General features: G+C 39.2%; 1 long non-coding RNA gene across 1 annotated transcript in view; it reads left to right on the top strand.

Annotated features, from left to right (window-relative positions):
- The first annotated feature begins 215 nt into the window (after positions 1–215).
- LOC113951127 overlaps positions 216–26,660 on the top strand; it is a 33,376-nt gene continuing 6,931 nt past the window's right edge. Inside the window, exons 1-2 of the long non-coding RNA XR_003529048.1 lie at positions 216–518; positions 7,786–7,915. This is a non-coding gene — a long non-coding RNA (uncharacterized LOC113951127). The remainder of the gene's footprint in view (positions 519–7,785; positions 7,916–26,660) is intronic.

Genomic DNA, 26,660 nt, shown 5'->3' with positions numbered 1-26,660 from the left:
GTTAAGATGCTTCTTCTGTTTTGGGCTTTTGGCTCTGTGTTATAAAATACAAACGAGCATTGAATTCCCATGCTTTAAAAGGGTATACTTAAAAAGAGAAATATCATAATTGAGAGCAGCTCAACCACAGCCATCCTACGGTTTTCATCTATTTACTCCCCCTCTTCTCCAGATTCCTGACTCACCTTCCCTCATTCCTGTACTTCTACAGAACTGTTACTTACAACCTCAGCCTCCCCACCTACCCTCTGACTACAGACACAGGCCATCCTTGCCCTCCCCAACTTGTTCACCACCAGCTGCTAACCCGGCACCTGTGCCTGGGCAGGCACACTTTGATCTGATGCTGGACCTCTGGCTTTTGCACATGGCTGTCATGGGTCTTTGAAGGGTTAAAGCCAGTGTGGCACTGTGTTTGGAGGAATGGGATGGTAGTCATGTTGGAGAGCCTGTGGGGTCACTTTGGCTATGAAGAGGACGCATAAGGATCACATTCCCTTCAAGAGAGATAACACTTGGTGAGAAATGCCTTTGAGAAAAGTGTGGTTGAAATGTTAGGGATAAGAAGCCCAGGAACACTGCCCTGTTCCAAGCATTCCTTGCACAACAGTGCAGGAACCGCTTGGTGCAATTCTGGCACCCAGAGACTGAAGCAGTGGGTTGAATAATGTGAATGTGACCGCCATCCTTTTTATACTCAGTGAAAGCAAATGTGCTTAGATTTCCTGGAAAAAGGTGCTGTCGAAAATTCTGTGTAAGTGTGAATACATGCAAGCCAAAGGAGGTAAAGTTTTTTCTTAGTTAAGATAAATAAAAAGAAAATCAGTCTGTAAATTGAATGCCAGACACATAGCCCCTTTGCTATAGCAGGAGCAGATTTGCTCATGAGGTGATGTATCCTGTTCCTTTTCTTTGCTCCAGCACCCAGGTTGCCTTGCCTGGGTTAAACATTTGCACTCCAGGCTGTATGATTAGCTTGGGCTGTGCAGCATTGCTGGTCCAGCCAGTGCGATATTTCCTCCCTGCCCCCTGATCCCCAGTTTTAATATGACAAAGGCATGTAATTCTAGCAGTCTTACAGTGGCTCAGCTCACCCATCATCTCCAGTTCCTCCAAAAACTCTGTGGGAAATTCAGGTGCTTTCCAGCTCTCTGAATCAGTTCCACAGGGTTTGTTGCATTAAATCCAGACAACAAGGTTAAAGTTACACAGATAGAAGGGACAAAGTGCCTTATTCTGGGTAGGCTCTCAAAATCAGATCAGCTATCAAAAAACTGTTTTGTCCTGAGGAGAAAGGTGGTGGAAAGGGAAGGCAGAACACATTTTAGGGCCACTCGGGAGCCCTTTATGTGGGTTGTGGCCATTTAGTCTTCAATAAAACATGAATGCTTACCATAGCAACCACGTCAGCCCCCTTCGAGATAGCCATTGCTTTAATAAAGACGGACATTCACTGAAGGAAGTCTAACAAACACATGTAGACCTTTTAGAGTGCTGTACAAGAAAACAATCTCACTTGAGAAGCAGATGTGTTTTCCCAGGAAGTGTGTAAGACTTAATGCAATATGCTGCTAGCTTTCCTTACCTCTGCCACGTGCTTGCTCCTGGGAATTGCTGTTATTTGGGTGTTGCAGGCAGGGGACCACAACAGCGATGGAGTGGGTATTCCACATGGCCCTGCTACCTGTGCTGCTGAGGGAGCTCACTGTCCAGGATATTTTGGATCCTTTCCCATTAAAGATTCTCCCAAACTCCCAATATTCACACTAAGTCACTATTTTCCTGAGATCTTGTGCCTGGTAGGTACTTTCCTGAAATGCACCCTTTTGCTTTAATCCCTGCTTAATCTTACAGGAAGATGCAAACAATTTTGAAACATCTCTTTGCCTTGGGAAGTCTCGAGGGTGTTCAACAAACTCTTCTGTGGCTTTTTATTCATGTGCCCCAAAAGCATGCTGTGGTCCCTTCCAGTAAACAGGTTTGGATATGAAATGCTACTGGATCAGCCTCCTGGAAAGAGGATGCTTTGATTTGTAAAATGGGAAAGAAAATGTTTATCCAGGAAGTATTAGATAAGTCACAGATTAATTACAATTGTCAAGTATTATTCATCTGTAATAAGAGTGAATTCTTCACTCAATATTCATAGCAAAATAACATTATTTTTCAAATAGAAGTAATTTAAATTGAAGTAAGACCTTCTAATACCACCATCTGTACAAGTAAATTACTTTCAGAGTAATTAAATATGCATATCTGGGCTGTGTACTGTACTGATGAACCAAGTTTTATGGAAGCAATATGCTTGAAAATCCCTTAGGTATTAAAGATGAAGAATCCATGGCATTTTGCATTCATATAACCATGAATAAGAAAAAAAAAATTTTTTTCTGTTGCATAATTTTGGGGAATATATTTTTATTAACTTTTCCAGGTTAATTAATATTTTTGCCAAATAGCAAATACGATCATCATATTTATTAGTCTGACATTTCACAGGGACTGAAAGCTCTGTAAGAAATTTTAGCATCGTATGTGTATGAATTTATGACTGTGACACAGTCACTCATCTTCTGCAGGTTCCCAGGAAGCGGAGCAGTGCGGTGAAACTGAAATCATTATGTTGACTGAATTCATTACCGCTGGACTCGCCCCTCCATGAAATAGCACTGCTCAGCCAATTGGAATTCATGGTCACAGCCCTTCATGGGATCATCAGGGTTTATAGTCCATAACAAATACAAATACAGACAGGAACAATAACAGTACAATACATCTGATCTATGATCCCGCCTTGTGAGACTGTCGCGAGTACCAGAACAGTGACTGGCCGCGTGTTTCTGTTGTGCGGATGAACGGGACAGTTGCACAGGAAGGAGAAGCTACGCCTCAGAACACAGTGCTGTTGGCATAGTCTTTGGTGACTAAAAGCCATCTTTGTGCTTGCAGCACATTGTTCATGACTTACATAAAGCATTGGTGTGTGGGGTAGCTTTGGAGGTTTGCTGAAAGAATCTGACCGCTGCAGAAATGTTTGGTTAAAAGAAATACCTGAAGCCAGATCTGTGGAGCACTTCAGAAGTCTGAAATTCCAGCAGGTGAGCCCTTTCAAAGCAGCAAATACAGTGGCCTACTTGTTACCCAAATGCAAGAGCCAACTCAAACATAGAGACACAGAGGCAGCACAATCTCTGTTTGCAAGTCAGCCACTGCATGCTGCATAACATGACTGATCTTTAGATATGTCAATGTAATGTTGCTAATGAAACATGTAGAGGTTCCTTGTCATCAAGAGATTTAGTCTGCCTGCAGCACTTTCACAGTTATCTCCTCAGATTAACTGCAGAAGACTGGCAACACATGTAGGACAATAGATAAATTCTTTCTGCACCCCAAATGTAAAATAAGAAATGGTGGCCTGAAACACAGATAAAGAAGAAATGATAAGAGCTTCATTTCTCTACTCTAAGCCCTGTGCTAAAATGTGTGAACCAGCATGTTGTGTCACCCCTTTGGGACCTGCTTATATGTATCTTAGATCATACTTTGTGATAGATGGGAAGTGGATGTTTATGTAGCTAAGAGGAAAACCATTAGAAATGTGTGACAATTGACAATCTGGGAGGTATTGAAGTTTGAATGACATAATTTCTGACCTAGTATGAGGTAGTAGTTTGGTGACAGGTTCAGCTGCATCTAGTCTAATAATGCACATATATTATGCTGGAGGTAGCCTGCATGAGCTTTCTTTATTTTTCTTCTTTGAGTGTCTCATCACCTTTGTCTCTGTTCTGTTCCTGAACCTCAGTTCATGCCCAGCAAGCAGACCCTACATGCTCTGCTTCCAGCAGTTCATTTTCTGGACCTAACACTGGAAGACTTAACACTTTTTTTATCAGATTTTATGTGAGGCTTGAATGAAAACAAAGGTGGGAATTTGGGTGTGGATGTGCTGAGTGAATCCCTGACAAACATGCTTTGGCAGGTAGCTGGGTGGGATTCCTCCTAAGAGGGCTGTGTATAAAAGACTTTATAGTAGTCCTGAGGAGACCTGATTTTCAGGTCAAGGTTTGACCTGTAGTAGACAATATATACATAATACTTATTGCTTTTAGGCAACAAAGTACAGGTTGGAATTTAGGACAGCCCTATAGCAACAGCCCAGAGACATATGCAAAAGAAAATCTATGTAGTCAAAAAGCAAAAAGTGAAATGTGACTGTTCAGCTGCTGAATGTTTGCATGTTTGTGACCCCTTTGCCATGTGTAAGTCTGGGTTTATGCTAAAACATTCTCAGACCAGCATTATTAGCATAATGTAGCGCAATTCGCAGTGCTTTGAAAGTGAATCTTCCATGAGTTTAAAAATGCCAAGGTAGGACAAGGACATTTAAATCCTCCTTTATTCCTGTGTCTTGTGCTCAGGATGTCTCCAATTCTCACAGAGGCTGGAGCATTATTTTCCATACCCTTTCCCCCCCATTTAGCTTCTAGTTACTTAGACAAAATTGAGGTAACTTTTTTACTTTTTTACTTGCCGTGATTTTAAAGCATTAAAAGCTTTTGCTGAAAAGGTACCTATTTTCTTATCACTTTTTTTCCCTCTTTACTCCAGAAAAGGGCTTAATTTGAAGTTCTTTTTTGGCAGCTGTATTTCATTGTGATACATTATGTCAGGGCACATCAGTCACATGAAGATTTTATGGAAAAAACATACCCTTTTTAGATGTCCCTCTCTGCAACCCCCTTCAAAACATGGTGGGGTTTTTTCAGGAAACTCAGCTATCAACAGCATCATGATTCTTGAAAGATCATGGGTGTAATGGCTTCATCTTACTCAATTATATAAATGTTACTTAAAGAAGGACTACAGAATTTAACATGGTGAATTTAGTAATTCTAAAAAAAAAAATTGACCACTTTCACCTTTTATTGATGTTTAATTTTTAGTCTTGAGCAAGGGTTTATCTTCTTTGTAACCAAGCTAATCCTATGCTGTTCCTTATTTTACCATTAAATGAGATACATTGTGAATTCAGATGAAAATGAGGTACCTTGATGAAAGTGGGCTTCAGGTGTCGCACACTAAGCATTGTACGATTCTCTTTGCTCTGATCCTCCAGCACACATAAGATTTCACCTCTTCACCTTTGAACAAGATTGCACTAACTTTGATCTTTTCTATTTTGTTCAACTCCAGGGAAGGAGCAGCTACTTGAAAAATGTTATCATTTAGACGTTCAGAGATTCTTTAAAAAAAAAAAAAAAAAAAAAAAGGGGGGGAAAAGAAAAAAACCTTGAAAGCATGAACTAAAAGCTGTAGGTTTTTAACTTGAGTATCAGCTTTTGTAGCTAGTACGTTATGGTTTAACATGAAAAGCTGTCACTATGTAGAACAAAACAAAATGTAGATTTTAAAAGCACACAGAATTATTAAATACAGATTTCATTTTAGCTAAGCATTTTTCTGCAGTAGTGATATGGCTATGCTTTCCCAGGTCAAAGCATAAGCTTTGTGTTTTTGCTCCTTTGCTTATGGCCTAAGCCTATTACTTGAGCCTCTATATTTTTGTGATATTAATTCATGATACTGACAGTTAATCTATTTTTATAACTGTTCTTATCTGACCAAAATAACAAACTAGGTTCTCCATTCTCTTTGAGTCTGAGAGTATGTAACAATGGGAGCAAATGTAAAAGTATGATATTGTCAATATCTTACATGGTTTAGCAATATTCTTATAATGATTATCACCATGTACCACTATGGTAGTTATTTGCAATTATTTAGGTATTATTTGGTTTTGCGTTTGGTGGGTTTTTTGCTATTACAAGACAGGTTTTCACCCAAATACTTAAGAATTTTAAATCACAGAGGACTGTTGGGGCTGTACCAGCCCCAGTGTGGCTCTAAAGTCCTAGGAGGTGTAATCAAAGTTCTTATCTTAATGATTTACATTTTTTCTTCTTGCCTAGTTTACTTGGGCTTGTGTTGTTTCATCTCTGTCTTTTCTGCTGAGACTGCAGTTGTTCAGGCATGCTCAGGGATGCTTGTGGTAAGCAGCTCTTCCTTTATTTTGAGGTTTGGTTTGCACAACAGTACAAATGGGGACAGTTTCCCGCTTCTCGGATGTGATGCTTATTGCATTCACTTCCATTAACAAGCTGTTGGAAGCAAGTTAATATCACATTAATTTACTCTTACATCTGATTTTTCCTGCCTGTTCTAAGGGCTGCTTAGAACAGATCATCTCCTAGATACTATCTCATAAAAGGTCTGAAGTCCCCTCCCCCCAAAAGTGGAATTATAATTATTAATTCAAAAGAATTATTTATATCACAATGAAATATTAGCAATGAAGAAATAAACAAGATGTTGGCATACATCTTATTGACTTTTAATAACTGCTTTGGGCCTGATTTTTTGAGGTTAACCAGGTAACTTGTTTTGAGATGTACTTGATTTTCTAGCCTTACCATCTCATACATCTTCTGCAGGTGAGCCCCACTTACAAGTAACTTCTACAGTAGCCAGCGTCTCATGTCACCAACTGACTGCCAGCTACTGTAACATCTCTGTGGGAGGGTTGTGATAAAGCCATCTGGGCTCTTTGGTAATACAGGACACTGGCAGCTGTAGCAGAAAACTTCAGGTTCTCTAATGACTGTAGGGTTAGTGCCAGTGTAAAATCAAAGTGGAAATGACCTAAACCAGAAGTACTGAAAGAAAGATTAGTCACTGCTATATGAGGGAGAAAATACAACACCCTGTGAGAGCTGATCCTTGTAGTGTTGCCCAGGCACCCAGTACTGCACTGTGTGGCCAAAAATTACCTGTGAGCAAGACACAAGTCTGCTATTGCTTGCAGACTTCAGGGCCAAGAAAATCCTCTCATATCTCGGTGTCTGCTGGCTGTAGTTCCAGGCTCTGTCCGTGCCGTAGGAACAAGCTGTCTAGTTTCCTTCTCTGGAAAGTTTGCAGCTGCTAGGAAGTACCCCCCAGGAAGCACTGGCATTCCCAAGGCACTGAGCACTGGTGACAAACTCATAGATTTGTGGGGATTTGAGGTTGATGTCCCTATCTAGGTTTAATGGCATCATTCCACTCCACTTAAATGCTTCCATTTTACTAATTTTTCTAAATTTTCAGTCTGCAAATCAAAGATTCTCATTGCAGCACAACACAGAATTTTTTAAGTAATACAGTATGATTTTCATTTTCCTGAGTACATGCAAAACATTATGGTTGTAGTATATAGGAACAATACCTATCTTAAAGGAACTATTATCTAGATATATTATCTTTTAGAGTAGTTGGTAGTTAAAAGCTGTCCTTATTGCACCGAGGAAGTAAAATCCACACTTGTTAGGCTCTTATTTCATCCTCTTTCCTAGAGCCTCACCTTTTTGGCCCTGCTAACTTCCATGTCCATAATGAACTCCATTTAGCTTCCCTGCAGCAGGACCTTGTCTTTGTAAATCACTGACCCAGCAGCACGAAGCTGCATAGGAGAGCAGGTTATTTTTTTTTCTAGATTTTCTCTACTTCCTTCAGCACTTATAGCTTCTACGAAACTGCAGAACAAACAAGTATAAAAGATCAGGAAGATGGCCTGAAAAAATAATGTTTAAAAGAGATCTCATTGTACTCAGTTCTCCACTAGCTGCCAACTATAGACTGATGACTGAAATCTTAGAAGGAGTTAATGAGATTAGGTCTTTGGTGACTGATTGCTTAATGCTGTCTTCTCATTCAGTGGTGTAATTTTTTTTTTCTTCTTTTCAGTAACTATAAATAAACTTCTCATGGAGATCAGCTGGGACCTCGTAGCAGAAATCTTATTTAAAACAACTGAAAATTACTTCGCCTGAGCTTAAGCCACAGCGTAACAGATACCTTCTCCTCCAGCCCTGCTGTGAGTCAAAGGCATTTTCTGGGCTATTACTTTCCTGTGTCATTACTTTCCTGTGCTGAACGACCTTGAGCCTCTTCCTGTTGCCCCATCTTTGCTTGGCTCAGCGTGCGCATCCCTTGCTCTTTGTAAATACACCTGCGCTTTCACCTTTGCTGTACTCCTTTTGCTCCACAGCTGAAGGTACTGGTCCTTTGTCAGGCATTGAGACTCATATGTTTTAGTTCATAGATGCCTATAGTAATTTTCCATGCTCTTGATAGTGAAGATTTTCTTTCACCTTATTAAAAAAATGTTGGTATTGTTAGAGGCACAGTACTTGGCTACTAATATGTTTCTCAGGGCTAATTTCTTTCTGCTTGCAGAGCGAGGGCAAATTAGATGAAAAGGTAGAGTAGTAGCATTTCATAATTGTTTTGCTGGGACATAAATTTCCAGGTTTGTGAAGCAGGGGAGAATCAGCCCACTGTGACTCACGGTACAGTTGGAAGAGCCCAACTTGGGTTGTGTGTATCCGTACTAACTGGGAAAGCTGAAGTGCTAATTGATGGTGTGACCTGCTTTAGGTCAAGCAAAGGTCATCACACCCCTATAAATGCTTAATCCTTCCCATGGAAGCTTTGTGAGATTCCCCAAGATTCTACCAACACAAACTGTATGTTTGGTTTCATGGAGAATCTCTGCGGGAAGCAGAGAGCTCGCAGAGTGGTGGTAGAGAGGCATGGGAATGGCAGTGGTGTCAGAGGGGCAGTGAGGCTGAGATACCTTCTAGGGCGCAGTCATGACCTTTTGCATGTAAATACTCCTGTGAAACAGAGCTGCTACTTTTTGCTACCAGTCATCTTCCCAGTCTTCAACCTGCTCGTAAAAGGTTGCATCAGCCTTTCCCAGTGCTGACCACTATGAAAAATTTGAGCACAAGCTGAAAGTAACAGGTTATAAGATGGGCCAGATACAATACTGAGCACTGTGCAATTTCCAACTGATGTGGTGAACCCAGTTCATACATTCGACAAGGTGGGCTAGCACATACATAACCTAAAAGCATGTCTTGCTAAAATATAGAGGCTGTGTATACAAATGCATGTGAATGCTGAAGTGCTCTGCTGGGTCAAGGCCAGGATGTTCACCAGTGTGCAGGCTTAGCCCTTCCAGATGTCTCCAAAGATAAAATGGAAAGAAAGTGACAGTCAGTCCAAGTTACGTGGAACACAGTCCAGCTTTTAAAAGGCTACTTTTGATAATTAGGTATTTTGTGTACTGTGGCAAGATGTGAATTACCAAGCCGCTAATAATAATGTAGATCAGTCAGGGTAGCCTTGAAATTAGACCCCTAGCAGTGAGGTTGCACTGTATAATGATAGTACAGTACCATTTGTTGCAACACATTTAGCACTTCAGAATGGGATTTTTTTGTTAAACACCAGATGTTCTAGTGACCTGAGTGCTGACTTTCAAAGAAGACACAATAGAATAGTGTGTCAAGGTCAACAGCACAAATTAATCTGTATTATCATGCTGTCATATTATACTGTATGTCCCATATGAGAAAGATCTATGGCTAGTGCTTTCCTTGTAAGGAACTGTATGGGGTGTTTCAGTAGACAGATTTTGAGTTTCCCAAGCCCTCAAAGCAACCTGAAAGAAGTCTGAGTCTTGCTTTGGTAGTTTAAATTGTAAATGTAACATTCTTACAACGGGTGAGGAATGTGACTGTAATCTCACAAAACCAGAGACACATGCAGCAGCACAGTGAGAATTATGTCTGTTAATTGTAAATTCTGCTTTTAAGGACTTCAGAATAATAATCTGGGTAGCTTGGTTGTCTGCATTTTTCTCTTGACTTAAAGATGTGGTAGGGCACAAATGAATAATCATTTACAAACATTTTAAATAATGGTTTGCCTGAAATAAATGCTTTTGTCTCCATGAGTCCCCTCTATCCCTCCTTTTCCCTGCCCTGTGACTTCTAAGCTATTGCTGCAAGATGGCAGGATGTCAATGCCCCCCAAATTGAACCTGTGATTTGTTTTTCTTTGATTTATGGGCTTGTAGTCAATAAACTTTATAAAGGAAAGTATCAGACTGAGCAATCAATCAAAGATAAGCAGATTCTTGTCCTTTAAAAGCATTTCACCCCAGTAAGCAAGGGCCTCATTCATCTTTTACAACCACTCTTGCAGCTTTCAGCTGAGAAAGGACTCGCTGCTGACTACATTCCCTTCTGCTGAAAAGTCCTCCGTTCTTGCATCTGAGCTGAGATTTTTAAAATTCATTGCAGCAGTAAGTTTCCCTTCCATGTTATTTGCTATCTCTAAAAGGGCAGATTGTTTGCGCGTTTTCACTAAAGGTAAATCTCCTTACTCTGTAGAGTGGAAAAGGCTTATGTTTTAAAGCATCAGAGGCATAGACTATTGTTTTGTAGAAACAGTATTCATTTTCTTTGTTGCCTTGCAAAACAAAACATAAGAAAGGGTTCCCATTTGTTTTTTCAGTAGTATCTGAATTTCCTTTGGAGTAAGGCAAATGTTATCCTGCATGTTTTGCTTCTCTGAAGCACAGATGGTGTGCATATGCAGATTGGTGATTTTTTAATCAAAACAGTGACACTTGGGAATATATGTAAGTATTGTAATAATGCATTAGTCAGGAGTGATGTTGTAACACACTGAGATCATACACATAAATCTAAGACACCATGTCTAGACACCCCAGGGAAGATGGCATGCCATGGGTTAGAGCAAGCATTAAGGAAGTGCAATATTTCAAATATGATGGGAAAATAATGTAATTTGCAGACTTTAATAAAACCATTGGGGAATTAATTTCACTAAGGATACACTCTCTCCCAAAACATCCACGTTTCTACATTTGCTTCATAGATAATCAGAACACGAGATGCTGTACCTGCTATCTCAGGCATGAACACAGTACGATATCTATGAATTGTGCTGTATCTTTAATATGCTGAATATGAAAATAATCCCCTTACAGTGCTTTAGTAGTATAAAACTGCATTATACAAACAATGCACAGACAGCATAAACCTTGGAGATTCAGAATTTGAAGAGCTTATAAATTAATCTCATAAGTGTTGATTTGGGCATGCTCAGGGAGTGCGCTCAGCTGTAAAACTTGACTGACCTAACCCTCCCAGTTTTAATTATTAGCTTTTTTATTATAAAATATTAAATGAAGATGTGCGATTTATGACTTTTGCATGTATAATTTTCCTTTCTCTGAAAAGATTTTTTTCTTTTTTTTTTTTTTTTAAAGAATCCTTGCTCCCTTTGGCTGCTTTTGGTTATTTTGTTGTCTCCATATAGCTCTTGGTATATAATTTTAATCAGCCAACCTCCCTTTAAATTTTTGCCAGCTGATAACTACTCACAAGCAAGTAACTTGCAGTATCATGCCAGCAGTGTTGTGATAAAAATGTCAATTTAAACCTGACCAAGGATGACAATCATAACTATTTCCAAGTGAGAAACTTGAACAGAATACATAACACAATAGTACTTTTTTCCTTCTGCCAGTGAAATATGTGCAGGAACCTGAGAGGTTCTCATAACAATAAGCCTTGCAGTCAAAACCCCATTTAAAATTTGGCTGCATTGGTAGTTCCATCAACCTCATATCTCTTGTCATCTAAAAGATTGATGGTAGAAAATTGTCAATACAACTGAACATTTTCAACTAGTGTCATCAAGTCAAATGCTAGCCATAATCAGTCCTATTAATCCTGCAGCTATAGGAATTAGTGAGGGAGCTCAGGTTTTACAAATAGTGACAGTGGTTTATAACCTGACCAACTGAACTCTGTTTCAAAAAATTAGGTGGCTATGTTAGCACAGAGTAAACCGAGCAATTCTGTATTTGCCTCTCTCCTCGTCTCTCTGTTCGTCTCTGGGTTATAAATACACTGTTCCAGAATTCTCTGTTAGTACAATAATCTAACATGAAGATACTTTGAAACCAAACATGGAACATGATGGGTTGAGACGTGATACCGTAAATTCTCAGGAGATTCTTGGACAAGATGGGTTCACAAAGCTGGAACCATGGCGTGGTAGCAGGGCTGTGATGCCACTGCACATACAGGGCTGTAAATAGCCCACATCCTCCCTCAGAAAATTGTAAACCACCACTTACATTTAGCTCTTCCCATTTCAAAGTTAGATTTCATGTTCAAGGTTTTTTGGGAAATGTGAATGGCCCTCGGGGCTTGTGCAGGGCTAGAAATATCTCCTCAAAATAATAATAAGTAACAGCTTTCGTGAATCTCCATGGAGATTTCTTCCCTCTGAGCATCTTCCAAGGTCTTTGCCACAATCAGGGCAGAATGTCTCTGTTCTTAGACCAGTCTTCCTGTTGTCCTCTGCATCTTTGCATCTAGCTGGTGCTACACAACTATTATTAGTATATATAGCATTTATTTTATATTCACTTGCACAGGCCTCACTATAACTGTGGAGCATCAGTAACACATTAATGACCATCCTTTAACCTTAGTTTTGCCCTCAAGAAATATCTTCTAGTGTCCCTCTCTTTCCTTCACTTTCTCTTATTCTGATCTTTGTCAAATTTCTACTGTGTTTCTACCAGCACTTCATCTGTGTTAATTATTGTCACCCTTCATATTACAGCATTATATCCTTCATCTTTCATATTATGGTATCCAAAGTCTACACACTTTAAACAGTATCACATAAAAATGCACTAATGTTTTAATTTGGAGATTGTTTTGCTAATATCAGTTCCTGTGAATGAAATGTACTACAGTCAGGTTCAATAAATACAATCCTCACCATTTGCTAGAACAGAAACCAAATCCTGGATTCTTCTACTCTGTGGAAGCTACTGTAATTTACTTTTAACATTTTTCTCCCTGCTAAATAGAGCTTTGCTCTATTTCCTGGTATGCACAAAGAAGTTCCATGCAGCAGCTCTGGGTTATATACATTTTTGATTATAACTCCTGGCTTCATCCCACTCTGTCTGCTCTTCAGCAGCACACTTGCACTCCTCCTTCTCATGGAGATCCACAGCAGAGAGAATGGGGTGAGGAAGGTGGGTTTACCTTGTCTCCTAGTTATGTATCCATGTGTGGTTTAGATCAAAACATCCTATAAATCTGGTTCTCTACATATGAGGGTGTAAATGATGGCACCGTCGTTAGACTGGGCTCAGCAGAGGGTCAGCCATGGTTGGGGATAGGGTGTGGTAGAGGCTTTTGGTGCCTCCCTGCTGCAGCCCCTCAGCCCAGAAAGCTGACAGTGTTCAGTGGACTGTCGGAGATAGTCATTAAACCTGGTCATAAAGAATAACTTGTCATCCTGCAGGAATATCAGACACTGGACAGAGCCCTTTAACCTTGTTGACCTTTCACTATGCTTCTTGACTAATGAGATGAATGGGAGTTTCATTGGTGTTTCTTGACCTAGATCTTTTACATGACAGTTCTGTGTATCTGAGCAGCCTAATGCCTTATGTTTTGTAAATCAATATAGCTTTATCTATTTTTTGAAAGCTAGAAATGTTTTTTTTCAGGCCTACTATCACATCCTATAAATAATATTGATTTTGTTTAGCCTGAAAAAACTATTTAATTTTGAATTGGCTCACCTCATTAGTCAAATACAGTTCTTGGGTAAGTCCAGGCATGATTCTCATGCATCACATTACATTTATCCCTATGGTATATGCAAACCTGGTGTCAGTAATTTGAGAATGGGATCTCCTGTGCATAAACCACATCTAAATTTTCAGTTTATGGAAGTTTTTCAGACTCCAGGATTTAATGGGCATATGCAAGAAAACAGTTACAGCAGATTGCATAGCCTCATGTTACCTTGGATAATGCAAATGTTATGGGACAGCAATGGGAATGTGCAACATTAAGCAAGCCTTACATACTGTTATATGAATTGCACTGGCTTGGCTAAAAGGAAAAACTTAAAAACTGATTTTACATTTATGTCTTCCATATACAGTTTTCTTAGTCATTATTTTCTTTCTATCCTTCCATCCTTGCCATCCTTCCATTGATGGAAGTACAAATACTCTCATTGCCATTTGTGATGTTCTGAAAGGAAGATTTGAAGACAAGAGAGCAAAATAATAGTATTCAAAGTTAGGGTCATTGCTCCAACTGCTGTCTGTTGACACAACTAATCTTATACTGCAAGTACAACTGGAAAGGACCAGTACAGTGATGCAGGTGCTTCAGATGTTTCTAAAGGCACTTTTGAACATAACTTCTGACATTTCCTTGCCATCTTTTCAAGACTTCTGTACCGGTATTTTCTCAGTTTCCATTATGAAATAAAACAAATTCCTTTTTACTTACACACATGATGTAAGTGAATCCAATTTTCAAGACCAAGTCGAATGAGACAGTATTTTAAAGTGCATTTCTCATTGTCCAACTCTGTGATAAGATTCTTATACAAGCCTTTGGATTGTATGGTAAATAGATACCCATTTAATCTGTTCACATATGAGACATAAAATCCTGATTTGATTATCCTCTCATAGCAAATGTTTGACCCTTTAGGTACCAAATAGATTATACAAAGATTGACTCTATGTAAGTACAGAATCAATTCATACACAAATGCAGGTATGATAGAGATTTTCAACCTCATTTTTTATGTTAGCCTCATACAAATGCAACTAAGAAAGTGATTGATATGTTTCTCCGTTGAACTTCTGAGATGTTAGTGTGCGTATCATTACATAGCTTTTCAATTCTACTGTTATTTACCATTCTCCATTGGTCAAGCCAAAATATCAGATTGCTGATTTACATCTTACATGGGAGAAAAAAGTAGGAATTGCAAGAAAGTCGATCTCTGAATTTTTGTAGAAACAACAGAGAAGCCAAACAACTTTATATCTTAGTTCCAGAAATAAATGTATAACATTGTTTTCTAACAACATCATCTCATGGCTTTAAAAATGACTGTGTGAAAAGCACAAAAGTCTATTTTGTATAAAAACTAAAGAGAAAGTATTCATTTCTGCTTGTCAGGGGGATGCCCATAAGAATTTGCGATAGGCGTCTAAATGTGGAGGTAAGTAATAAGCAGGTATTGACTTCTATTGAGATCAGTATCGAGATTTGTTGACCCAAAGAGGTTACAATTGACTGAAGAGTGGGGCAGTAAATCTTGTTATTGAACAAAAAGCTAAAGTCAATATATGTATTATTATAAGCATTTTTCTTTTGGAAGAGATAATAAGGGCGGAGTGGTTTAAGACTTTAGATTTATATGGCCGTGATAGCATACAGCTTCTATTAGTTAGTCAAAGGACAGAGAATGGCTGTGGGTTTTCTGTGTTTTTTTTTTTTTTTATAATATATTTATTTTTAATACAGCTTCACCAATCATGCCAAAGCAGTAAAGCCTCCATCAACTTTCACATCATAAACCCTTATTCTCATTGTTTTATAACTCAGCTATAAAGGTTATTTTCAGATTGAAATTTCGTCTGCAAGCTCTTTGCCTAAGAATCATTTTTTCCCCAGAAGGGTGAAAGGAATAAAGATGATCTATTGAACTATTTATTGAATTTTAGAGGAGAACAGAAAAAACGTGTTGTGATTTTTATATAATTCAAGATTTAGATTGTATTCCTTATTGAATATTATTTTCTGCATAAAGCTAGGATTTACTTGATCATAAAGGTGGGAGCTGCAAATGTTCTTTCACTGCTTTGAAACACTTGCTAATATTAATCCATGCCTTGTATTGTAAACAAGTATTTTTATGATTCTTATATTTTAGTCCACTCCGTTACGCTCTGGACAGTACTTTATATTTTAGGTTATTGCTTGGAAAAATAAAGAGGAGACAGAGCACAGAAGAAAACAGAAATCCATCCAGCTGAAGATATTAAGCTTATTAATTAAAATCACAAACATCCCATAGTGAGAGTGACTGAAGAAATAACTGCTGAATTGCTATTTTATAATGTTTATAGCTGTTAGCATCTTGGCTACCAGTAGAAATGATCCTTCAGGAACTCCAAAATCCTCTAACAAAAATAATTTGCTGTTTTCCATTGCAGAAACCGTCTGCCTCCTTCGTTCCTTCACAAGACCCTCCTATGTTTCTTTAGGATTCAGGAGCTTGTACTAATTTAGGAGACTCACTGAATCTCTTTAGCAGCACAGGCTATGATAAATGCATCAAACATGTTCTCTGCTCTTTGCACTGGCTTGCTGTGAATTTAAAAACAAACTCCAGCTTGCCGTCCTTATCTTGGAGACGCTCTGTGGCCTGGTGTCAGTGCAGAGAAGGCTGCACAAAGCTCGCAGTGGAGCCCCTGCCTGTGCTGCGGTGCCCGCCCAGTGCCCGGCACAGCTCCACTGCCAGTGTGGTGCTGCTTGGGGCAGGAGTGAAGCTTCCTTCTGCAGAGGGCAGAGAGGAATAATCACCCCATCCAAACCCTGGGACCAAGATGTGCTCTGCTCCCTGGTGAGGTGCTCTCTGGTGGTAACATTTGATTCATTTGCTTTCTGCACTTCCACATTGTTGGCATTGGTTGCAGTGGCATTCCGAGCTGTGAATTACTGAACTGAGGCCAATGGCCGGAACCTTTGCCCTCCTTGGAGAAGTTCTCCTGTCTCTGTATAACCTCATGGAAATATCATCATGGAAATTATCTACTCTTCTATCAGGCCTCAGCATGTTGAAAGAGAGCTTGAGAGTTGTATCTCCTGCAAGAGCAGTATCTTCAGATTCCTTGCAAAAAAAATGACACATGCTATTTCCTCTCTCTGTTTATGCAGTTTCTGTTCTGGAAATGTACAGGAGGGAAGGGCAACTGTCTCATCCCCAGTTTTGCCCAGTTGAAGATATGCATGAAGGTAAACACTTTTTCTCTGACTAAAACTGTGTGACCTGGCAGCCTTAGTTTTCCACAAGGCTGACCATTGTTTCAGGTTCTTTGACTTTGGTTCCTTGAACAGCAAAGAGAGAAACCACAGGAAAAAAACCATTTTGCGGTCATTAGAAATGTCATAACTACATTTTTCTCTTAATACAGAATGATCATTGGTACCTATAGTATATCAATAGTGCATCTGGCTGGGGATGCTGGTGTTGGCAGACAGTGCAGTGGCCTCCCTTCAAAACACGAATGAGAAGCTCACCTTGCACTCTTACCCAACATGGACAAACTGACTGGGACACATTTGCTTATTGCACCACAAATATATAAATTACTCTGTTTGCGTTTGGCCATGGAAGGGTTCAATGAAGAAGTTTGGCTTAGAGTATCTTGGGCTCCAACCACAGTCAACTAAAGCTATGGAATGTCCCACTATCTCTGAGTCTTTCCATTCACTACAAGATAACATACTTTGACTTCGTCTGCTAAAGCATACGGAGAAATAATTTCTTTTCAAAAACACGCATCTCCCTGGGAGCACACTAGGTTTTCAGAAATCACAACATCTGGTTGTGTTTTGCCCACCTTATTGCAGTTTCTGTCTGTTGATGCTGATGTGTTTAAATTAGTTGCCGTTTCCAAACTCTTATAAAGGCTGTTGATGAAAATCTTCTGCAACACAAGTGCCTACAGATTTATTCAAATGTGCTGAAACTTCATTAATTTCTGTTCCCAAGACAGTTTCCAGCCTTCCCCTATGGATATGCATGCTGTTTAATGGCACATGAATTAGCATGTCTACTTGTTGGCACCAATGTGATAATGGTGGCAATTGCTGATAAAGTCATTAGATGGAAATAAAGGATCTCAAATAAGTTAATGGTGAAAGACGTCTGAATTTAGTAGGATCAGGTCTGACAATATAAAATGAATCTCTAATTTACTGAGCTTCAGCGTGGTCAGGTTCTGGTTTGTGGCTTCTTGGTGGGGGGAGATTTTTTTAAATTCTGGTTTTATGGGTGTTTTTTTGGAAATTCACCTGCTTTTTGGTGTATGAGCTGTCTAAATGACTTTATGTCTGCTAGTCTCTATTTAAAATGTGCTTATAGCAAGTGAATTATAAGATGGATTTGTGAAGTAGAAGGGAAAAATCTACTTACAATGACATCCTTTTCCTGAAGTTTAAGCAAGCCAACTCTGCTCCTTCTGGAGGAGATACACCTTTATGAATATATACAATTTAAGCACAGTTTTAACAGAGAATAAAAAAATATTTATTGAACTGATAAAAATTGGGCTGAATGTCCCATCTGAAAATGACAACTTCTTTTCTAGTTTGAAAACAGTGCTTCTGTACTCATTTTCCTATGAGTACAACATTATATACTTTGGTCATAATGAACTATGTTTTGTTTGCAATACAAGGTAATGTGGTATCAGAGTAGTGCCAGATCTATAATGTGGGTTTTAGAAGTAATATGTTAGGATTATTTATGTGGGGTTTATTAGTGTTCACAAAGACAGCCTGATCATGATTGATTTGATCATAATTTGCTGTTCCTGATTTTCCACTCTTCAAAAATTACTGTGGTTAAGCTAGAGATGAGTTGCTCTCCCCATTGTTTGCCAGAGTGAGACTAAGAGTAGAATAATGTCGAGCCAGACAAACTTAAACTGGTAAAGTTACTTACTTTTTTTCAAAAAAGATGGGCATAGTGAGTTATATGGGTGAAAATCTTTCCATCACAAGCCTTGCAAGCCCAAAGAACATTTTTATTATAGTCAGTGGGTGATGTTCAAACAATGAGAAGTTGAAGAGCAAAAATGTGATTCTAGCTGATTCTTGATCTTGCTGGGGGAGGCTGTGCTTTGATTTCTTTCAGGAAAGCACGGTGAACACCTGTGGTATTATATGAAACATTACATAATTATGAGAGTAACACCTTGAATTTTCTTCCTCCAGCTCTGGCCTAGTCCACCTCTAATGAAGCAGCAAGTATGTGGTGAATTTCATTCAGATTTGTCTTTGTATCTTGGCTTGCAAGTGTGTGAATCTATACTTGTTGCCCTTGGCATATATTTTCTGGCGTTGCTTTTGGTTGTATCAGGGAAAAAGCCTAATAATGTTCCATTAAAATAAGTTTACTATTTAGGCCAGATTGTTAACTTTTCTTTCCTTCTACACTTGCAGCCTAATTGTATTTAATATCACAGTTCAGAGCTTTCCTCTCTCTGCTCCTTGTCACTCAAAGGTATTTAAAAGAGGATTTAAACCAGCTATTTTTTGTGCTTAATCCTTGATCCCTTCTGCCCGCCCCCCGCCCAAGCTTGCTTATTCACTGGAAGTAGCAACCTATGTCCACATTTTACAGCTCTAGTTTATAGTAATTTTGTCTTCTGCCTCTGGAGTATAAATGATTGTTCAATTCAGACATTCAAAATGAAAGTGAAGTTGCCAGTGGAAACGGGTGGCTCATTATACAATGAATAAGTACAAATAAAAAGGTGCCTGAGTATAATAATCAGAAGATATTGACTTTTGTTGAGGTCAGGATCACAATTTATTAACCCAAGAGGTAAATATTGACTGAAACTTTGGGCAGCTTTTTTTTCTTCTTTTCTTGTAACCCAGAGAAGACAGTAGAGGATTTACTAAATAACTCCATCTGCCTGCACAGTGAGATGGAGACTTTTGCATTTTGCCTGCAGTTTTATGCTCGTCTTTTGTTTTGGCTCTCCCAAGGGCAAAACGATTTATAGCGTATTTTAGAGGAATATTTAAAATCATGCTAATTGGTGTTTCTTTGTAATTAATTCTGCTCTTGACAAGCCAGAATCTTCTCCTGAAACAGGTTTTGCTTCTGAGTGCTTCATCAGATGATCGCAGCACCAGACTGGCTGTCTGCATTTTCTCTTCTACCCTGGCCATCACCCTCTCTGATGTCTCAGGGACCATTTTCTTTTTGTGTGTCTGAAAACACTAGGGTATTGTAGCAGCCATCAGAAAGATGCCCTTGGGAATGATGACTCCTTGTGCTACTGACATTCTGTTCACTCTCCAGAAAGGGCTTTAGAATCAAATTATTTGGCAGCTGCAAAGCCTCTCATTTGGCTAAAATTAGCTACCCAAAACTGCTATTCTGCTATCTTACTTGGAAAACCAGGCTTTGCCAGATTTCCTCCATCTTTGACTGATCCATCCTTCCAAGGGACCACTATGTAGTCTCCATCCTCAGATGCTGATAAATGTGCAATGACATAGGGTGACATGTTCCTTAGTACACTTCCCAATACTCTCCTATGACAGCTTGTGCTAAAAGATATGTTTTGAATTCCTGGGGCAGTTATGAACCTTTTCGGAGCAGGGCACTTGCCTGCTTTAAATTCAGGCACATTTTTTTTTGTACTTACCTGTCATCTGTTTTGTTACTAGTAATTTATGGGATGACAGTAATGTGACTGGCATTTTGCAGGAGGGTCTGGTCCCTGCCCCAGGAGCCACATGGGTAAAGAGCTACAGCAGAGCTGTCTGGGAACCAAGGGGTGCTGGTTGCCAGATGCCAACTCATAGCCACCACATCCCTGCCGCCACATCTGTGTAACATTTGCAGACCGTGACCTTGCTGTCTTTCAGGCTAAAAGATATGGTGCAATGAGAATCAGTGTGACTTTCTACTCTTACAGGCTATTTTCTAGATTTGCTTCTTTCCTGTCCTCCGTTTTCTCCCTCTCCTTCTCCTTCCCCAATTTTCTATTTTGTCAAATATTCTGCTGCTTCTTTCTCAGTGTCCTCATTGCCCACTGTCTTGTTCCGTTGCTCCTGCATCCCCCTCAGAGTAAGATTTTTTTTTGTTGTTCAGAGTTTGATTTACATGAGGCAATGCCAAGCAGAATTGGGTTTTCACACAATTCTGGACATTACAAAATAACTCCACGGAGTTTTTAGCAGGTGAGGACTGCTTAGTAAGCATTGGAAACGTGTTCTGAACCTGCTGAAAAAATCCATCTGTGAATAAGGATCTGAAAAGTATTAGTATCAAATTGTTATATATGAAAGCAAAGTCTTAAATCAAGCTCTGTAATCTGTGGATTTTAGTGGAGATGGGGACATCTGCATAGCAAACATAAGCCTGCTGAAACTGAGCTTTTCCTTGCTACCTCTGCAGAGCCTTCAGAATGGATCCACAGATTCCTGAGAATTCACGTACACCAGACTGGAAGCCACAGCCACAAACTGTATCAATGTTCTGCGAGGTCTGGGAGAATCCTTCCTACTAAAGCCCAGGTTACAGCTTTTCTGAGCTGAGTAACCTGCCCGGAGTGGTAACACAGACTGATTTAGACATTGCTCAAATCACTCTGTAGGGTTAGAGAGTCTAGTGGATCTGTTGCATCTTGGAGACTCCAAGTCTGTTCTGCACTGTTCTACATGTCTGACTTGTGTCTGGTGTAATGCAGCTTGCATGACCTGATCCATTACCTCTACCAATGAGGCCCATAAAACACTTTTGGGCTCAGACCAAAGTAAAAGGGCCAGAGGAAATGAGTTTAAAAGCCTGAGCACATCTCCCCATGGACATAACAGTCCACATCACAAAATTTATATACATAATTTGAAATAACTGGCAACTTTAGGAAGTAAAGCGAAGAGCAAAATGGAGTTACTTTAGCCAATTACTTATGATCACCTTTTGTCTCAGAGACTTCTGTAAGGAAAATCTTGCCTGATTGGTAGTTCAAATCATTAATGCTGAAGCTGAAATACTCTAAATGAGAATCACACATTCACTGTCTATTTAACAAGCACATTTGCTGTATTTTAAATTTAAATGATTTGTCTCCCTTTATTTCCCTATGCTTAGGTGAAGCATACAGTCTCCCTCCTCAGACTCTGCTACCTCCCACTTGCCCTCTAAGTACTTTGTATGAAAGGTCATGAGCTCACAATACTGACTCCTTGCAAAGTTCAACTGGCTTTCTTTTGTAGGGTAAAGCCATTCCCCATCTCCATAGCAAGGGAGGTCCCTTGGCAGCAAAACAAATGTGGTTAGTTATGTGTGGCATGAACCTCAGCTGCACTGGGAGCTGAGCTCTGGATAACGTGTAATGGTAATGTATCGAGAATTACAAGGCTAACCCATCAGCCTCTCACTAGAAATTTAACTCTGAAATGTTTTATTTTGCCTAGGGAAAGTCTATTTGGGTCTATCGTCTAGGTTCCAGGAAGGTCCAGCACTCCCCCCTCCCCTGCTCCTTAGCAGGACGGATGGCATATAAAGAGGTCAAAGAGACTACCAGTGTCATGCCATAAATCAGTGGATCAGCTTAGAGGAGAGCCCAAAAGGCTCCTGCTCATCTGGTGTAAACTGACTCATTCTGCTGTAGTCAACAGAGAACCTGACAGCAGCAGATTTGCCCCAAGAGCTTCAGAATTCCCAGTTTAGATTTATCTAACTGGTATTTCAGATACTCTTTCTCTGCTGTCAATGGCAGAGATTTTATTAAAACCATCTTAATAAATATATTTCAACTACAGCTTCATAGGCTATCCATACTTCACTCCCTGCCCACAAATAATACATTATGTATATGTGATTATAAAAATACCAGTAGCTAATTTAGTTTAATTTAAATTTAGATTTTGCCCTAAACAAATACTGATGTGCCCTGTATATTTTTACTGCCAGATCATGATTTACTAACTCCATTTTGGGGGTTAAAGAGAGCATGACCTTGCCCCATATTAATATTTAAAGATTACCCTGCACATGAAATCAGATGCTGACACAAGTCTCAAAGGACTAAAAGGTTTTTAATCTTTTGAAGAAGCAATGCCACATTGAAATATGTATTACTGCATTCAAAACACAGCATGTAACAAATGTCCCACTAGCAGGCATCAGAGACTGCAAATTTCATTCAGTGTAATATGGTCCACAAATATCAACTTTTTTCTAGAAGGGAAATTGCAATGCCATAAAGGCTGAGGCTTGACATCATAGCAAAGGCAAGCAGCACATCTCAGACATTGCTGTAAAAAGAGTTTGCCATCCAGTCCTAAATGCAGGAGCCATTTAGTGCCCTTTTCAAGGCAATACATAGATTTTACTCTTTCCAAAAGGTGAAAGTTTACTTACATTTCTGTACAAATGCTATTTAGAACAGTTTAGGAACCATGCGATTCTTTGTTTTTACAGCAGCTCAAGCCTAAAAAATATGAAAATCTCCTGATTTTCTTTTAATAGAGTTTAAAGGAAAGCCAGAGCTGTTTTAATAGAAAACAGAAACAGCTGATGTTTAACATAAATGAATAATTTTATGACTTTTTTTAGAGCATAGTTATTTTCTTTAAAAAAAAAAAAATCAATTTTTAACTCGTGTCTTTCCACTACACCTAAGCTTCAAACAAAAATACAAGGTAGCAAGCTGTAGAAAAGACTGATTAGTTTCTCATTGCATTTTGGGTGTACTCAGTTTGTGTGAAAATGCTATAGATGAGGTCTCTAAATACGACAGTTCCTGTGTTTTGGTAGCATCATGGAGGTGTTACAGGAAAATGATGACTTTATGGTTTACCCAGTCTCCTTTCAGGTAGGTGACAGAGGTAGCAGCCTACCACTCCTGGTCTCTATTTCTGACAGGTAATTGCAGACTAGTGCCTCTGGGAGCTTGCTGTGGTGCTGCCAGAAAGCTCTGGTATAGTTTGGAGGTAGGTCAGCCAAGCTTTAGATTGATGTAGAGGAATTTGGGTATGAGAGGATTCCAGCTTGAGCAATTAGCCTGTGAAGGTGCACGTTCATTTCCAAATCATCAGCTGAGAGTCACCACTTTATTTGCTGATAGATTTATATTCAATTGCAATAGACTTTAAAATGAAAAGGAGCTAGACCTGCTGTTTGGGAGTTATGGAGGAGGTGCTGGAAAATTTAGTGCAAGGAGAATAAGAGCATCCCTTCTTGGAGATGCAGCTCTCCTTGCCTTGGGGCACTGAAGGCTCCCACCTGACCGTACTCTGGGTGCTGGCTGTGCTGTTGAAGGTCTACATTGTTGTAACCTAACTCTCACCTGGCCATTTTACAAGCAGGGTATGCCTTCTTTGTTCCCTTTACAACTGTTAAGGACCTTTAATATTCCTTTTCCCTTAGTATGTCTGCCCCAGACCCATCTTTCTTCCATCTGTCCTTTCCTTCAGCAAGGTAATGAGAAATGGGAGCAGATGCCAAAGAAACACATGCACCTTCTAATTGAGTGAGGACATAAAAAGAGACAATAAAAACTGTGTGGAGACTTTTGCTTTCAGTGCCTTCCAAACATTTGGTCTTAGCGCTACACATTTAACAGTCAGCTAATCTATTTCCCTCTAAATGTAGTTATCTTGTCAGATTTTTGTAGAGGCAACATTTATTAGAAGTTTTTTGGTCACCGTAACACAATTTGATCTATTTTATCAAAAATGAGTGTTTTTCTCAGCATGACTTACTTAGAACTTCATACTGCTAAGTCTCCAAAAAAGAATTTTAGTGACTCACAAGCAGGATGGCATGATGCCCTTCACAGAAATAACAGCTACAGATGCATAAAAAAATTAGAATTTAAGAATCTGAAGTTCTTTGCAAAATCTGCAACACTTTTATTATCAACATTGCTGATAGTACAAATGGGAATGAAGCAACTGATAAGTGTTCTGGTCCAATGAATTTACCTACTGCTTATGATCCTTCCAGTTGTATTTTTAACTGTTTTGGCATTCCCTGTTAAATCTCCCTAAATAGTCTTCTTGCTGGTTCAGTGCTCTCGACCAGGAAGCTTGTGAGTTTGTGAGGATTTGTACTTGATCATGAATGATTCATGAAATGAGCTTAGAAAACTAAGTTTAACATCTTATTCAATGCTGAGGAAAAAAAGAGCATCTTCTCCCATACTTGTAACAACTTGGCTAAAAAGGAAGAGTCTCAATGTCTCATTTTAAACACTGAAATTCAGAGCATCTGTTGCCTTTCCAGCTAAACATCATATCTACTAAGAAGCAAGAGGAAGCAGTTTAATTTACTACTGTAGCCAGTTTTGTTTTTCATTCTGCTAATACATTTGACCACATACCAGCAGCATACCACAGCCAGGCAACTGGGGCGCAGCTGACAGCAGCAGCCCATGTTGCCATTTCTCACTCATATTTAATCAGGTGTTGGATTTTTCTCTAAAAGCTATGTCTGCAGTCAGTTGGTCTTGGTTTTATTTGTTTACGACTGATTCTCTATCTCTCTTAGGATAACAGAAAGCATATAACCCGGGGTGTTAGGTTCTTGTGCCTCTCCTTCCTTCTCCTCTCCCTTGACCTCTCTGTCCGTGGCAGACAGGAATGCTCCATTTCTGATGTATACGTATGGCATTCATAGCCTGGGAACTTACAGCACTATTTCCCTGCTGTGCATATTCCATACAGATGATGTTTGAGTCTTGGTTTTCGCACCAGTGAAATGGGGATAATTGTGTTGCTTTGATGTACTGATAAGAGTGCTTTGTAAAGCTAAATATTTTTTTGTGGAACATGCCATAGCATGTTTGGAAGCTCTGTATAGCAAGGGGTAAGACGACAACAGAGACATGGATCTGATGCGAAAAAATTAGGACAAAACAGAGAAGGAGGTCCATGGTTATTCCCTTGCTGTTCTTTGTCTCCTACTGTAAGAGGATGAGAATATTGCTATGTAAGAGCATGAGGATTGTTTTTCCTCTTCCTTTGCTGAGTGAAAAGACGACAACACAGAATACATCTAGGGACACCTGCTGAGAGAATAAAACACAATAAACATGAGCATGCTATGGTGAGAGACATGTTTTGCTTGTGCAATTGACATTTTGATCCAGAGTTATAGGAAGTTTAAACATAACCTGTAAATTAAAATCAATTCCAATGCTTTTGTTATTCAACCTCAGTTTTTTTCATTGTGCTTTGGGTTTTTTTAAGCTGGACAAATTTTGATCTCATGGTTAAGAGAATAATGAAAAAAAAGAAAGTACTTCTAAACAAGGTCTTCTAAGGTATCCCCCGGGACTATGATTTTAAGCTGGACTTGCATTAATTGCAGTTTCTCTGGCTGTTTATTAGGCCATTGCCATGCTGTGTTAAGGTCTCGATGCTTTTATCTAGCCCTCCCCTATTCTCTGTTTGTTCTTCAGCAAGGATGAGAGGAACCCTTACAGTATGCAAATACATAATGCTTTCTATGCTTCTTTCTTTAGAGACATAAAAGGATTTTTTTAAAAAGGCAAGTTGAATACATAGAAATAAAGATGTAAATCTTCAGAAGCAGGCAAGCTACACTCCCTCTGCACTTCACAAATGAAGCACGGTTTTTGCAAAGAAAGAGTTTGTTAGGAGAACCAGAGGAAGCAGGATTTCCATAATGATTTGCAAGAAAAAATTCTGTAACACATGGCACCATATTTCCTTCAGAACTGTAATCCCCTTGGGACCAAATTCTTTACTACTTAATCACTGCAGTAATTAGAGATGATGTTGGCAAGTGTTCATTGAACGTTGTGTCATTTTACATCTTAAAACCTTTTGGCGTTACTTTCCAATTCCTTTATTCGTTGTGTTCTGGCCCATCCCCAGATGATTAGATACAGCTGGCCTTTGCTTTGGGACCAGGTCAGTTTTGCAATTAAGAGCTGTGTTGGTCTGCAGTGATAAAAACAGAGACTAAATAATTCTATTTATGGTTTATAAATTACTTTTCCACCAAACATTTTTTATAATGACTTGTACACAAGCGACATGATGTGAAACAGATCTCTGAGCGAAACAGAGGATTCCAGCCACAGAAAATGTCTTTGTCCTGCAATG

This window comes from Corapipo altera, unplaced genomic scaffold (assembly GCF_003945725.1).
Source record: "Corapipo altera isolate COAL_440 unplaced genomic scaffold, ASM394572v1 57, whole genome shotgun sequence".
Lineage (NCBI taxonomy): Eukaryota > Metazoa > Chordata > Aves > Passeriformes > Pipridae > Corapipo > Corapipo altera.
The sequence above is the reverse complement of the archived record's forward strand: the minus strand, read 5'-3'. Positions and strand labels throughout refer to the sequence as shown.